This window comes from Rutidosis leptorrhynchoides, chromosome 8, assembly GCF_046630445.1.
Source record: "Rutidosis leptorrhynchoides isolate AG116_Rl617_1_P2 chromosome 8, CSIRO_AGI_Rlap_v1, whole genome shotgun sequence".
In the NCBI taxonomy this organism is placed as follows: Eukaryota; Viridiplantae; Streptophyta; class Magnoliopsida; order Asterales; family Asteraceae; genus Rutidosis; species Rutidosis leptorrhynchoides.
In genome coordinates, this window is record NC_092340.1 from 156025165 (window position 1) to 156041363 (window position 16199).

Here is a 16199-nt window from a genome sequence, read left to right on the forward strand (position 1 = left end):
CGGGCCTATGTTATGAGGTCCACTGTGATTTAAGAAATCTATTTTTTTTTACAACATTCGGAAAATGGTAAAGTGATTTATAAATAAGAACAAATGTGTCAATTAACGGGAACTAGACAAGGGTTAGTGGAAATTCCTGTTTAATTTCCAAGGCATGTTTTATAATATTTTTCTCGTGACCTTGATAAGATAACTATGTTAACTTTCATTTTATTTAATATGAAAATAAGAACGTGGAGTGTAAATAACTTAGATGTTGGATATCGACAAGTTAAATAACTCGACATTTTTCATTAAGATGATTTCATACGTTTATTTAACCTTTGGACTTTATCCCATGCTTCACCAATAGACTGTAATTTAAAAACTTGAAACCTATTATGAATATATATAATTCTACTTTTCTAAAATGTTTTATGATATAACGATTTCCATTATTTTAACCTTTTAACAAAATGATTCTTAAATATATTTAGTTTTGGAAAATAAAATTATCATATTTATTTGATTTAGTTTCAAAAGTACAAAAAATGTTTTCAGTTTAAAAAGAACTTTATTATTAAAACGTATATATCTTTTATAAATATCTAGAACCACTTTTGATAACTCATTACTTAACCAGTATGATAAAGATAATGATATTTATATTTTATTTTATTAAATATATATAACAATTTAAATTAATATTATATATATTTATATGCGTATTATAAGTATATAGTTTTATACTTTTACTATACTTTAACTTTACCTTTACTTTACTTTTACTTTACTTTAACTTTAATAATTCATACTTTAATAATTCACTTTAATAATTCATACTTTAATAATTCACTTTAATAATTCACTTTAATAATTCACTTTAATAATTCATACTTTAATAATTCACTTTAATAATTCACTTTAATAATTCAAAAATCTATTATAAATAGAATTGAATAGGTTTCATTATTTCATAGAAACTTGAAAATATATTTCTCTAAACTCTCTCAATCGAATTACATATATATATATTTTCTTTGTATTATTTCAAGATATTATTAGTATACATAAAATACTACGACGGAGTTATACTCAGACGATTTCAAAATAAGTTTTCAAACGGGATAAAGCTAAGGAAATTATGGGTTATAGCTATGGAGGTTATGGGTATTGATCGAGAGTATTGCTCGTGAGTCAAACTAGTGTTTATCATCTCCGTTGTGTCTACGTACTTTTCCTGCAATATTGAATCTCAATATTGATACGTTTGTGAATCCAAGGCCAACATTGCACTTGTTCAATGACGTCATATGTATTTTTACTACAAAATATAGTATTGTGAGTTTCATTACTCCCTTTTTATATATTTTTGGGCTGAGAATACATGCGATGTTTTATAAATGTTTTACGAAATAGGCACAAGTACTAAAACTAATTCTATGTGGGTTTAAACCAGAAATATACCCTTAGCTTGGTAGCATTAAACTACTTGTCTATGTACGGTAGGCGCGAATCCTAAAGATAGATCTATTGGGCCTGACAAACCCCATCCTGACTATGGGATGCTTTAGTACTTCGAGTTTTATATAACACACCTGATTCGGTGTACTTTCAGAGGGTAAAACATAAACGTTAAGGCTTGTTACCGGGTGCCTACAACTTATAGAATACTTTTATACACTTGCGAGTGTACATATATTTATAAACGGAAATCTTGTGGTCTATTAATATATTGAAATGATTGTTATGATTAACCTATGAACTCACAAACCTTTTGGTTGACACTTTAAAGCATGTTTATTCTCAGGTATTAAAGAAATCTTCCGCTGTGCATTAGCTCATTTTAAGGATATTACTTGGAGTCATTCATGGCATATTTTGAAAGACGTTGCATTCAAGTCATTGAGTTCATCAAGATTATTATTAAGTCAATTATAGTTAGATATATTATGAAATGGTGTGCATACCATCAATTTTTGTTGTAAAGAAAGTTTGTCTTTTAAAAACGAATGCAATGTTTGTAAAATGTATCATATAGAGGTCAAATACCTCGCGATGTAATCAACTATTATGAATCGTTTATAATGTATATGAACGGGTCCTTTCATATTGAGATGGCGCCGTTTGAGGCACTTTATGGTAGAAAGTGCAGGTCTCCGATTTGTTGGAATGAAGTGGGGGATAGACAGATTACGGGTCCGGAGATAATACAAGAAACTACCTAGAAAATCATCCAAATTCAACAAAGATTGAAAACCGCCCAGAGTCGACAAAAGAGCTACGCGGACAGTAAAAGAAAAGATACAGAGTTTGAAATTGGAGAAATGGTCATGCTTAAGGTTTCACCTTGGAAAGGCGTTGTTCGATTTGGTAAACGGGGGAAACTAAATCCAAGGTACATTGGACCATTCAAGATTATAGATCGTGTCGGACCAGTAGCTTACCAACTGGAGCTACCTCAACAACTCGCAGCTGTACATAACACTTTCCACTTCTCAAATTTGAAGAAATGTTTTGCTAAAGAAGATTTCACTATTCCGTTGGGTGAAATCCAAATCAATGAAAAACTTCAATTCATTCAAGAACCCGTCGAAATAATGGATCGTGAGGTTAAGAGACTTAAACAAAACAAGATACCGATTGTTAAGGTTTGATGGAATGCTCGTAGAGGACCCGAGTTCACCTGGGAGCGTGAAGATAAGATGAAGAAGAAATACCTGCATCTATTTCTAGAAGATTCGTCAACACTTTCAACAGCTTAAAATTTCGGGACGAAATTTATTTAACGGGTAGGTACTGTAGTGACCCGAACTTTTCCATGTTTATATATATTAAATAAAATTTATATTTACATGATTAAGTGTTTCCAACATGTTAAGCAATCAAACTTATTAAGACTTGATTAATTGGAATAGGTTTCATATAGACAAATGACCACCCAAGTTGACCGGTGATTCACGAACGTTAAAACTTGTAAAAACTATACGATGACATATATATGGTTATATATATAGTTAACATAATTTTATTATAAGTATGTATCTCATTAGGTATTTTAACAATGAGTTATATACATAAAAATGAGACTATTAAATTAAGAAATTCGAAAACGATATATATAACGATTATCGTTATAACGTCTTACTAGGTACATATGAATCATATTAAGATATTGATACACTTGGTTAATTATGTTAAATGATAAGTAAATATATCATTAAGTGTATTAACAATGAACTACATATGTAAAAATAAGACTACTAACTTAATGATTTTGAAACGAGACATATATGTAACGATTATCGTTGTAACGACATTTAATGTATATAGATCATATTAAGAGATATTCGTACATCATAATATCATGATAATATAATAATTTAAAATCTCATTTGATATTATAAACATTGGGTTAACAACATTTAACAAGATCGTTAACCTAAAGGTTTCAAAACAACATTTACATGTAACGACTAACGATGACTTAACAACTCAGTTAAAATGTATATACATGTAGTGTTTTAATATGTATTCATACACTTTTGAAAGACTTCAAGACACTTATCAAAATACTTCTACTTAACAAAAATGCTTACAATTACATCCTCGTTCAGTTTCATCAACAAATCTACTCGTATGCACCCGTATTCGTACTCGTACAATACACAGCTTTTAGATGTATGTACTATTGGTATATACACTCCAATAATCAGCTCTTAGTAGCCCATGTGAGTCACCTAACATATGTGGGAACCATAATTTGGCAACTAGCAAGAAATATCTCATAAAATTACAAAAATATGAGTAATCATTCATGACTTATTTACATGAAAACAAAATTACATATCCTTTATATCTAATCCATACACCAACGACCAAAAACACCTATAAACACTTTCATTCTTCAATTTTCTTCATCTAATTGATCTCTCTAAAGTTCTATCTTCAAGTTCTAAGTGTTCTTCATAAATTCCAAAAGTTCTAGTTTCATAAAATCAAGAATACTTCCAAGATTGCAAGTTTACTTCCAAGTTTTCTAAATCCATTCTAAGTAATCATCCAAGATCAAGAAACCTTTGTTACTTACAGTAGGTTATCTTTCTAATACAAGGTAATAATCATATTCAAACTTTAATTCAATTTCTATAACTATAATAATCTTATTTCGAGTGGAAATCTTACTTAAAATTGTTTTCGTGTCATGATTCTGCTTCAAGAACTTTCATGCCATCCAAGGATCCTTTGAAGCTAGATCCATTTTTATCATTTCCAGTAGGTTTATCCAAGGAACTTGAGGTAGTAATGATGTTCATAACATCATTCGATTCATACATAAAAAGCTGTCTTATTCAACGTTATAAACTTGTAATCACTAGAACATAGTTTAGTTAATTCTAAACTTGTTCGCAAATAAAGTTAATCCTTCTAACTAGACTTTTAAAATCAACTAAAAACATGTTCTATATCTATATGATATGCTAACTTAATGATTTAAAACCCGGGAACACGATAAACACCATAAAACTGGATATACGCCGTCGTAGTAAAACCGGGGGCTGTTTTGGTTGGGATAATTAAAAGTTAAGAAGAACTTTGATTTAAAAGCTATACTTCTGGAAAAATGATTTTTCTTATGAACATGAAACTATATCCAAAAATCATGGTTAAACTCAAAGTGAAAGTATGTTTTTCAAAATGGTCATCAAGATGTCGTTCTTTCGACGAAAATGACTACCTCTTTCAAAAATGACTTGTAACTTGTATTTCTGACTATAAACTTATACTTTTTCTATTTAGATTCATAAAGTTAAGTTCAATACGAAATTGTGGCCACTGGAATCACTCAAAACGGATTAGAAACGAAGAAATGGCGAGTAAAACAAGATTGATAAAAACTACTCATTTTACCTACGTGAAAGTTAGCAATAAATCTATTCCAACCATAACCTAATCAACTTATATTGTATATTATGTAATCTTGAGATACCATAGACACGTATACAATGTTTCGACCTATCATGTCGACCCATCTATATATATATTGTGGAACAACCATAGACACTCTATATGTGAATGTTGGAGTTAGCTATACAGGGTTGAGGTTGATTCCAAAATATATATATAGTTTGAGTTGTGATCAATACTGAGATACGTATACACTGGGTCGTGGATTGATTCAAGATAATATTTATCGATTTATTTCTGTACATCTAACTGTGGACAACTAGTTGTAGTTTACTAACGAGGACAACTGACTTAATAAACTTAAAACATCAAAATGTATTAAAAGTATTGTAAATATATTTTGAACATACTTTGATATATATGTATATATTGTTATAGGTTCGTGAATCAACCATTGGCCAAGTCTTACTTCCCGACGAAGTAAAAATCTGTGAAAGTGAGTTATAGTCCCACTTTTAAAATCTAATATTTTTGGGATGAGAATACATGCATGTTTTATAAATGATTTACAAAATAGACACAAGTACGTGAAACTACATTCTATGGTTGAATTATCGAAATCGAATATGCCCCTTTTTATTAAGTCTGGTAATTTAAGAATTAGGGAACAGACACCCTAAATGACGTGAATCCTAAAGATAGATCTATTGGGCCTAACAAACCCCATCCAAAGTACTGGATGCTTTAGTACTTTGAAATTTATATCATATCCGAAGGGTGTCCCGGAATGATGGGGATATTCTTAAATATGCATCTTGTTAGTGTCAGTTACCAGGTGTTCACCATATGAATGATTTTTATATCTATGTATGAGATGTATATTGAAATATGAAATCTTGTGGTCTATTGTTACGATTTGATATATATAGGTTAAACCTATAACTCACCAATATTTTTGTTGACGTTTTAAGCATGTTTATTCTCAGGTGATTATTAAGAGCTTCCGCTGTTGCATACTAAAATAAGGACAAGCTTTGGAGTCCATGTTTGTATGATATTGTGTAAAAACTGCATTTAAGAAACATATGTCGATGTAATATATTTGTATTGTAAACCATTATGTAATAGTCGTGTGTAAACAGGATATTTTAGATTATCATTATTTGATCATCGACGTAAAACTTTTTAAACATTTATTGATGAAATAAAGGTTATGGTTTGTTTTAAAATGAATGCAGTCTTTGAAAAACGTCTCATATAGAGGTCAAAACCTCGCAAGGAAATCAATTAATATGGAACGTTTTTAATCAATAAGAACGGGACATTTCAAAGTTAACCTTTCAGAAATGGTAACAATTGTTGTACTGAATCTAGATGTTGATTTATTATTGGTTAAACAAGGTTAAATTGCGAGTTGTGATGGAGTTTTAACCAAGTGATGACTTTTCAAAAGCGTGTGGCGTCAGATTCATGTATCGATGTTATTTGATGAAAATAACGCGTTGATGTTTGTCTCATGAATGTATTAGGGGATATTCGTTATCATAAATTATTAGTGGTATAATTGAAATTGATTTGAGTATTGTGTTTGTAATAATTCGTACTATTGACGATATGATTATAGGCATGTGTAGTCGATGGAATATTTAGTAGATAACGACATTGTTGCAGGAAATATGATAAATTTCTTAAATACCGTGTTGGTAATGGGTATTTGATTACAGATTTGGGTAAGTTCAATGAAATTGATACTATTATTGTGATGAAATTAGTGTTGATATTGTGTTTTCATGTGAGACGATAGCAACAGATTGATGACATGGAATGATAGAATTGGAAAATTTGATGGAGTCATCTTATGGGTAATCTAGAGAACATGACGGAATGGTTTGGTTAGATGAATTAAAAGGTAGATTACCTATGGTATCTACGAGAATTGGTGTGCAATGTCAGTTTTGACGTGGAGCTATTTAAAAAAAAAACATAGATATCTGATTGTTGTTATAAATTAATGGGCTATATGATGGATAGTTATCTATGTTTCAAGAATTTAGTAGGTAAATAGAAACTTGGTATGACTCACTTTGTGGAAATTCGTTAGATCAATGATGGGTCGATATATTGTTTATGAGTTGTCTCATCTTGAAATGGTGTTAATCGTAATTGAAATAGAATTGATGGATCATTATCCTATTAACTTAAACACTCAGATAGAAAATGACTTGCGCAGTTTTTAATATACGTCTGATTGTTGGTATGTGGTTACTTCTGAAAAGGATGAGCGTGATACTGTAGGAAATCATGTGATAAATTTTTGACTATTGTGTTGGGTAAGTGGAAACGGTGGATCAACTTATGTCAGAATTGACCATTTGATGTTAATCATAACGGAAAAGTTGGTAATTAACTCGGTGACAGTAGGAGTTCAAATTGATAAATTTGGATGATAAGTTGCCAAATGAAAAGACTCGTCGAGTATTGAACCTAAATAGGTAGTCTCTGTGGCAGTTAAACGTGTTTTGATCTGGTTCCTTGAGTGACCAATGGTGTAAGATTTGTTAACTTAGAACCTTGTGTTTATGACTAATCAGATTCCGAAGACGAAATCGCTTTAAGGAAGGTGGATTTGTAACAGACTGAAACCTGGGCTAGATTTAAGATGACTATTTTGCCCTTAGGTTTACGTGTGCCTTACTATATACTTTTATTTTAATAATATGTTTATTATTATTTAAGTATGCGGTTAAGGCCAGTTTGTGACAAGGGTTACCTAACAGGTTCGTTTGTTTAATTTGGACTTCATTAGGACTGCCTAATGAAGTACAAAAGATATCATATAACTGGTAAATACCCGTGTGATTTGGGGTATGGGTTTTAAACCCACATATAGTCATGCTCTGGACAATTTTTGTCCATTTTTGCCCAAAATTGATAAGAAGCCCGTACCTAACTTGGTGCTCCTTCAAAACCTAACTGGTTCAAGTTGAAATTGGATTAAGAAGCTTTAGAGACTGATTTCTTGCATCATTCTAAGCATATATCCAGGTTTGTTTGCTTGAATTCGTGTTCTAATTCTTAGAAATTAGAGTTCTTGAGCTTTTAGTGAAAAAAGTGAGTTTTGATGCTTGAATCTTGGTGGAATGTGTTTGTTGATGCTAATTGATGTTAGATATATGTTATGTACTTGTTATATGATGTTTGTAAGTGAGTTTTGTGACCAGAACAAGCAAAAATCAAGATTTGGGGTCAAAAAATGCAAAAACAGCGAGCTGGAGCTGTTCTACAGCTTCCACACTTTTGACAGCCCAACTACACTGTTGAACACACGTTTAAGGGCTCAACCATGTGGTTGAGGGCTCAACCGTATGGATGAGGGCTCAACCACGCGGTTGAGCACTTGTCAGCTTTTAGTAAAATTGAAAAGGGCATAACTTTCAAACCGTAACTCTGTTTTTGATGAATAAACTATTGTTGGAATCGTCTTGAGGTCTACTTTCCAATGATAAGGCTTTAAGAATCTAGATCAAAATTTATTTTGGTCAGAAAAAGGGGTTTTAGGGTATATGTCTTGTTTTGCACACATGTGAATGTTGTTATTGATTGAGGTTATGATATAGACTTATATCATAGTGAATACATGATTGTATATGTTGATTTACAGTATGTATCGATGTTTCATGTTGTGCATTTTGGGTTGAAACCCGTCTAAACAGTTTCTGCTACTATTCTTCATCACTCGCACGAGTGAGTGGTTAAGGAGAACTATTGTTTTGGTTAAAATGATATGTACAGTTGAGATGTGACTCATACGAGTCACTGGTCACTCGTGTGGAAAACCGTACGTATCAGGTGATTCGTTGTTGGATGTTTGGTCCTATACCAAATGTACGAGTGAGTTGTCAAACGCACGATTGAGTGTTCTCAAACGTGCGAGTGAGGGTGTTACTTGTACGGTTGGCAGACCAGTTTTAAGTGTTTAATTGTTGATCTATAGTGTTGTTGTCTTGTTGTTGATTTAATATCAAGACATGATTACTGACTGTGTTATGTCTATTCACAGGTGGGAAAGAGAAAAGAGAAGACTCGGAAAGATTAGACCTCTGAGAATCTTCAGTTGCTGGTAATCGGTGAGTCGGTCTATCTTCAGATAGAGTTTAAGTAGCAAATCATGCTACTGTAGATTACTTTGATTACCTTATGTAGTATAATGATTTCCATGCTAGTAGATAGTTGCATGCTATGTGATTTGTATGTTGTATATGCGCCTTGTGATGACGCCAACTGAGGCTAGGCAAAGTTGGGAACTCACCGAGGCTAGGCAAGGTCAGGTTCGTATGAGGTCAACTAGGGTCGTACGGTCAGCTAGGGTCGTGTGCCTGTACAAGCCGCCGATCCTTATATTGTCTTTGATTGTATGCTTGTTGGTTGTAAGCATGTTAGATGATTGTTGTATGATGGATTGCTTAAGCTTAATCTGTAGATAGATTCCATTCACTTAGCGATGCGCTAATCCCCCACATTCCTCCCCCTGTAGGTTTAGCTACTGCTGATGGGATTGGACTATGATGTAGAAGACATGTTTGACTAGTAACTCTAATGTAGACAAATGTAACCATATTTGTAATTACATAACACCATTTGTGAAAGTTAAACTTAATTACGTGGTTTTCTGTAATTATGATTAATGATGTCGTGTTTGGTAATCAAATGTCTTCCGCTGTGTTATAAAAAAAAAAAAAAAAAAAAGAAATGGCCGGTGTTACAGTAAATGAGTTAACCAATAAGTCTTCTGTAACATTTTGGATCATGAAGTGGTGTACCAATATCTTCCTGCAACTTAGCATTTGGATCCAAAGGCAATTTATATGGTTTGCAGTGTAGAACTCCATTTTCTTTCAAAATATCCATACCATATTTCTATTGTGAGATAAACACACATTGATTAGATTTATACACTTCCAATCCTAGAAAGTAACTAAGATCACCCAAGTCCTTCATCAAGAATGTTGACTTTAGATTTTCTTTAAGCTGGTGAATATGTACATAACTATTCCCAGTAATGAGTAGATCATCTACATACCATAAAACAGCTGTAAATTGAGACTCATCCTTTTTTGTAAATAGAGAATAGTTTGCTTTTGACTGTTTGTACCTAAAAGATATAAAATCATAAGACAACTTATGATGTGCGTAGAGGTGTATATGAAATAGCTTATATTTTACTAGGAAAAACTATTAAATATGATACAATTTTACACAAGGTATTTATTTATTTATAGAATGGATATACCTAAACCTTGCTACAACACTTATAGGCAGTGTACCTAATCGTACAGTAGTGTAGTTTTTAGTAAGTCCGGTTCGTTCCACAGGGAGACTTAAACTAGTTCAACGCTATATTAGTTTTAATTGTAAAAATATAAATATATTTATATAAGTAATATAATTATTATAAAATGGGGTTTTTACCGTTTAATAACCGGTTTGTCGATTTTAAAACTTTAGTCGCAGTTAAAACCTAATGTGAAATATTAAAAATAAATATAACTTAATTTAAAGCGTAAAGTAAATAACGATAATGAAATTGCGATAAATAAAATTGCGATAAAATAAAATTGCGATAATTTAAGAGAACGATAATTAAAAGTGCAATTAAATAAAATGACAATAAATAAAAGAGCGATAATTAAAAGTGCAATTAAATATGAAAATAAAGGAATTATGCTTATTTAAACTTCCGTAATCATGATGTTTGACGCGTTGATTTTAGTTTTATTCCCATGGGTTAATTTTCCTTTGTTCTGGATTATTTAATATGTCCGTCTGGTTTTTGTCCATAACAGTCCATCAGTCATAAATATAAAGTGCGAGCATCCTCGTCAAATTATCCTTATACCCGAAGTCAAATATTCCAACTAATTGGGGACTTAAACTGTAACAAGGTTTTAATACTTTGTTTAATAATTACACCAGGTTATCGACTGCGTGTAACCCAAGGTTTTAATACTTTGTTATCAATTATGCCAAGTGTCCTTGTACATAATTTCACCCCCGTTTTAATAATTCTAGTGACTATTAATCCATTCCCGTATCCGGTTAAATGAACGATTATTCGTACATATAAATATCCCGCCCATCGTGTCCGATCGAGTGTATATGGTTATTTATAGGGACGTCCAATTGTAAATCTTTATATTAAAATTAACAAACTATCATTTAATTAAACAAGTATAAAGCACATTAATAGCCCATAGTCTAATTTCCACAAGTGTCGTTCTTTTGTCCAAACCCCAATTATGGTACAAAGCCCAATTACCCAATTTTAATTTTTTAGCCCAACATCATGATTACTTCATTTTAAATAAGCATAATAATAACTTAGCTACGAGACATTAAATTAAAAAGGTTGAACATAACTTACAATGATTAAAAATAGCGTAGCGTTACACGGACAGAATTTCGACTTACACCCGTACAACATTCGCTAAAATACCCTTATTATTAGAATTAAAATTAGAATTAAAATTAAAATTATAATATATATATATATATATATATATATATATATATATATATATATATACTTTACGTATGATGAATGAGAAAAAGATGTGTAAAATTCGGCCGAATGCTCGGCCTTTTAAAGGTGGATTTCTGACTTTTTGGGCTCCGCGAGTGCGGTGGATTTTGCTCTTCAGAGCTCCGCGAGTGCGGAGCTGTGGAATCCAGCTCACACAAGCTTGGCTCCTAGCTTGCCGACGGTTTATATAATATAATATAACATATATATAAATTTTAAGAATTAATTATATATTATATTATATTCATGTGCATAGTTGACTTGTAATTTTTAGTCCGTTGCGTCGAGCATCGAGAGATGACTCTGGTCCCAGTTCCAGATTTTCGAACGTCCTTGCGTACAATTTAATATCTTGTATTTTGTGTTTCGAATCTTGTACTCTTGTAATTTTGAGACGTTTCTTATCAATAATTGGAACCTCTTTGATTGTACTTTGTACTTTTTAGCTTTTTGGTCGTTTGCGTCTTCAATTCGTCGAATCTGTCTTTTGTCTTCACCTTTTATTATTTAAACGAATATTACTTGTAAATAGGACAACTGCAACTAAAAGCTTGTCTTTCTTGAGGAATAATGCTATGAAATATATGTTCGTTTTTAGCATTATCAAATATTCCCACACTTGAGCGTTGCTTGTCCTCAAGCAATATAGTCTTGAAATATACTAGAATCACTTCTTTATTCTTCACACTTTGTACATCAGTGATTTCTTTACGGCGGTATAAACAATGGTAGTAACGATGTGGTTTACAGTCCCACATGACTATAAAAATTTAGATCCGTTAGGAAATTGGATCTTTATGAAAACATTTGATCTTTTGAAAATTAAATCTAGTTTTTGCCCTAGATAAGTTTTTTGGAATAACCCTTCACCGGTGTTTGCAAATTGTTTTTGTGGGTTTTGTGGGTTTCAGATTTGAAAATTTTAGCTCAACACTTGCGGTTTTGTGTTACCCACTTGCTAACCTTGTATTTAGGAAAGCAACACGTCCAGTTTACTTGTTCTGTATATTACCTTTTCGGTAAACTACCGTCCGGTTGTAAAGGAAAGCATTGAACAAGCAACTGTTAAGGCAATGTCCCCTGACATGCTTTTAATTATGGTCTATAACGTGTCGGATGCCATTACTATCCTTTGTAGGAGCAATAGTAAAGCTCACCCTTATAATTTTTCGATCTTGGCACAAGGTCCTGTCTTTGATCATGCTATGCAACCACCGTTCTTACGGTTGACACCCGATTTGGTTCAGGTGACCTAATGAATTCCAGGTGAATTCCTAGGATTTTACATTCAATGGTAATGAACGCATTGAAAATGGGTTTTCAGAAAACAAATCGGTTTTAATTTTTATCAATATATTTTCTCGTTCAAGCTCGAGTTTAGATATCATTGAATTCCATGAGTTTGTAATTCTCAATCTTTAAGGTCAATCTCTAGGATTGAGTAATATCATACTTAAAAGCTGATTTTTGATCTTTTAAGGAGATTATCCTTTCTGGGGGTCTGATTCATTAGTCTTATCAAGCTAATTTGCACGGCGTCCTCCCCATTTTACAAGACAGATCCTCTCATGGTTAGGATAAGTCTGACCACTTGGTGACCCTGTTTGATGCTGAGGTCCGTGGATTTCCTCCTGATTTTAGAGATGACTTTTCTATATTTTTCGTCAACCTACAGCTGGTCTGGACGACAACTTCATGACCTAAATCAAGAAGCGCGTTTCTTTTTCGGAAGACTTTACTTCCTTTAAATGATGGAATTGATTCATCGTGTAGATCCATCTTTCTTATAGTAAATCGGGTAAAACTGTTTAGTTTAGTCCAAAGCAAAAGTATCTTCAATTATTTGTTACAGAAATATGTGACATATGCTTAAGATAACTTGGTAAATTTTCCCACACTTGGCTTTTATTTTCTTTTATTTGACTTTTTATTGTCCTCTATTCCATTTTAAATGAATTCTAACATTTTGGTTTTTTCTCAATTTATGTCATTTCCGAGGTAACAATAATTTCGGTGTTAACACCTAGTTTTATCGTTCATAAATATGTATAAACATGATTTTGAGTTCATTTAATTGAAAATTTTGAAAAATTTACTAGAAGTGGGTAGTCAGTATATAAGACTAGGGCTGTTCTTTGTTATCAGAGAGCACTAGATTCTAATACAACTACTACGTTACTAGTATTTTTAATGGTAACCAAGTGTTTAAGTTAAAAATTTTAAAAATCCGAAAGAATTTAACCCCTTCCCACACTTAAGATCTTGCAATGCCCTCATTTGCAAGAAATCAGTAACAATTTAAATTATTGAGGGTGATTAGCGTAGAAAAATGATTAAATTTTACCAAAGTTTCCAAACATATTGGCGTTTGTTTGCTGAATGATAAATGGTGCACATAATTTGTTCATTCCGTCTGATGGTACATCACATTTGTTTTTCGTTTTGTCGTCAAAATTAATAGCTTTTGCTAAACTTAATGCCAGTCTTTGAAAATGCGTTGTTTTACCCTGTTTTGTACATGAGATAAACTACAAACACATATATACATATTTTTGAAGTTGGGTTTTCACACCACATTCAAAAAAAAAAAAAAAATTATTAAAATCTAATAAAGTTAGAAAATTATAAAAGCTATTATAATAATAAAATAAGAAATAAGAAATAAGAAAATTAAGAATTAGTAACATTACAATAAAATAAAAAAAAATATAAAATTATGGATGAGGAAGATGGTTCCAGTGTGGGTCCCAAGAGTATCCATAGATGCTGTAAAATGCTTGGGTCGGGTCATATGTAGGATATGGTGGTCGACTCTCTAAAGTCCAAGGAGAAAATTCGGGCATAACGGTAGGAATGTATTCTCTACCTACATGTGTACAATGACTTATGATTTGGCTTTGATGATACTGCCAATCTTGAAATGCTTTTTGTCTAGCCATTTCATACTCGTGTCGAGCCATAAAAAGTTGCATTTCCGTCATTGGATTACCCCCTCCCGGTTGACCTTGCTGTTGATCTCTCTCAACCTGTGGATGCCTGCCATCATAACATGCTGCCGCGTTGTTTCGTTTCTTTAAGACATTAGCACCATGATAAACACGCAAATCTATTCTATCACGGTGTTCTGGTTCTGCCATTAATAATCCCCCCGAATTCTATCCACACCGAGATATTCAGCAATTAAAGTAATAAATATACCACCGCCTATTATGCTACCACGCCTCATACACCTAACCATAGTCAATAAATAATAACCCACACAAAAAGGTATACTTACAGCGCTATGTGGGTCTCGAATACACATGTGGTAAAACAAATCCTGTTCATTTACCTTTTCCTTATTCTTACCTCGTTGTGTAATCGAATTGGTTAAAAACCTATGGATTACTCTTAATTCAGCTCTATCAATATCAAGATAAGAGTATAATCCCCCTGGAATCGGCGATGGCTAGTCATCCTACTCCATACGTTATTTGTATCAAAATTCTCATCCACCCTCCTACCATAAACTATTAACCTCTGGCAATCATAAGATGCTAGCTCCTCGGGCGTATATATACCTAAAGCCCGAGCCATGTCTAGTAAGGACATATGGCGCATCTCCCCTCCTAATAAAAATCTAATAAACTACGATCGGTTAAAGTATCTACCCGATCATTTATCTCAATAGTACACAATAACTCTATACACCATTCTCTATATACAGGTCTACGCATGTTGAATAAATGTACCCAATCACTAAAAGTAGAATTACCATACCTTTGAGTAAGTAATTCTCTGATTGACTCGGCCAATTCCACTACCTCTAATGGTGCCCAATCTATAACTCTGGGTATCTCAACATTATTAGACACAAGGTTGTGCAGGTTCTTTTGATATTTTGGATAGTCTATCCAATATCTATCAAATCTCAAATTCGGATGTAAATCTGCCTCATGAATGTTTGAATATGAAACAATTGGGTGAGGCATATCTTGTCGGTATTGGTTATTAATTTTCTGTTGATTTGCATCTTCCGGATGAGCATTGCGAGCCTGGGATGAAGATTTACCCCTTTCAGTCTGCAAAATATATCAAACACAATTTTTGTGCATCCAAATATGCATTAGTTTTAGCAAAATCATAAATATAAACAATTACAATGACATGTTTAATCCATATTAAACTCTATACACATTTTTAAAATATTAACAATTCTACACTTTTACAAATATACTTTTACAAAAATATATACAAAGTTTCTTCGCATTTAACTTTCAAAACATGTCAAAAATAATCATTATAACAATTAAACAAGTTTCTCATGGCATTCATATCAATTAAATCAAGTTTATGCAATTTTGGTTCAAAAAGTCCACTTTAATCTTCATAAATCATGTTTAGGATCAAAGTTTTGATCATTTAGCAACCTAAACATGTTACACTACTCAATTTAGCATAAACTAACAACAAAATTCGGCCATAACCTGTTTATATCAAAAAGCCCTAATTTTGCTCAAGAACACAAACCCTAGATTATTCAAAAATTGAAGTTCAAAGCTTCTAATCATGTTAAATAGCATCAATCTAGGTTATACAAGCATAATACATAAATAATTGAAGCATTATTACACTAGAAAGCATCAAAATCAAATTATGTATGAAATTGTTCAAGAACACTAAAATTCGGATTAAATGGTGTTTAGGTGTAGAAATTTACCGATTTCCTTGAGTAATTCCTTGATAATAGTCT